This window comes from Pygoscelis adeliae, unplaced genomic scaffold, assembly GCF_000699105.1.
Source record: "Pygoscelis adeliae isolate BGI_AS28 unplaced genomic scaffold, ASM69910v1 Scaffold72, whole genome shotgun sequence".
NCBI classification, from domain to species: domain Eukaryota; kingdom Metazoa; phylum Chordata; class Aves; order Sphenisciformes; family Spheniscidae; genus Pygoscelis; species Pygoscelis adeliae.
Window position 1 is genome coordinate 2,927,925 of NW_008824286.1, and position 1,178 is coordinate 2,929,102.

The window sequence follows — 1,178 nt, forward strand, 5'->3', positions numbered from 1 at the left end:
GAGGCATCTTTTTTGATTCCAACTGCATTACATTCTCTGGTCAGATGATGGATTGGACTTTCGAGCATACCATAAACACCAGCCCATTCTTGCCAGCGTGATATGTATCTATATTCCATATTCACTCTTCAGTGTATCCTGTATTCAATCATCCTTATATTCATTTCTCCTGATATTATTATTATTAGCCTTGGGGAACTTGTTTTATAGGCTATTTAGTTTGAATTAAGCATGTATGTCAGTCATTTCTTGTTTCTAAGAGAACACAGATGATAAATGATAGGATTTACGCCTAGACTCAGCTTTGGACTAGTTTCTATCTTTACCTATATCTAAGCATTATTACTGTTAGTAAAACAACTGCTAGATTCTTTGTCAAAAACCTTCCATGCACACATTTTCACAGGCTTTTTAGTAGATCCATTAGGCACAATTGGAAAGTGCTTTCACTTTCTACCAGCCTTCTTGTTTAATCGGATATGGTCTCAAGAGAAAATTGTCTTCTGCAATTTTTTCTCCTGTAGGGCTCACTGCCACTTCCCAAAAATAAATTCAAGGATTGATCAAGGTATTGATTATATTTCAACTATGTTTCATCTTCATTTTAAGCTGTCTATACATTGAAACTTATTAAAAAATATATAAATTAAAATTTCAATTAACACACTTGGTCATCCCTAGAAACAAGTATGTGTAGATACTTACGCTGGCTAATGAGATCGAATTAGTGTACAGTTAGTGTAAATTGATATGCACACAGAGTCAAACGACCACGTGTGTAAGTTATAATGAAATATTCAGACGTATAACCAGATGTTCCCCCACGCTCCTCTTGATGCAGCTTCGTTAGATTTTAATGCTTTATCCCCTTCCCACAAGTTTTGTAGCAAAGCACTCCTCAGATGACACGATGATCAAATTGTTCCCCATCATCCCTGTACTTTCGCCTCCCACAAATGACTCATAGAAACGTCTCTGGGGATCTCTTGAGTAACTGGCATCCTTTGCGACGGAGGGGGGCACGCTAGTGCCTGCTGCTCTGCACCCCTTTGGAGCAGGAGTGAGTCGCCGTGTCCTGTTTTTGACTTGAAGCCCACAGATCCCTCTAACACTCCTGAGAACGGGCACGTTGCAGATGGATAGCGCGGGGAACATCGCTCCTCTGCTCTCTCGCTGCT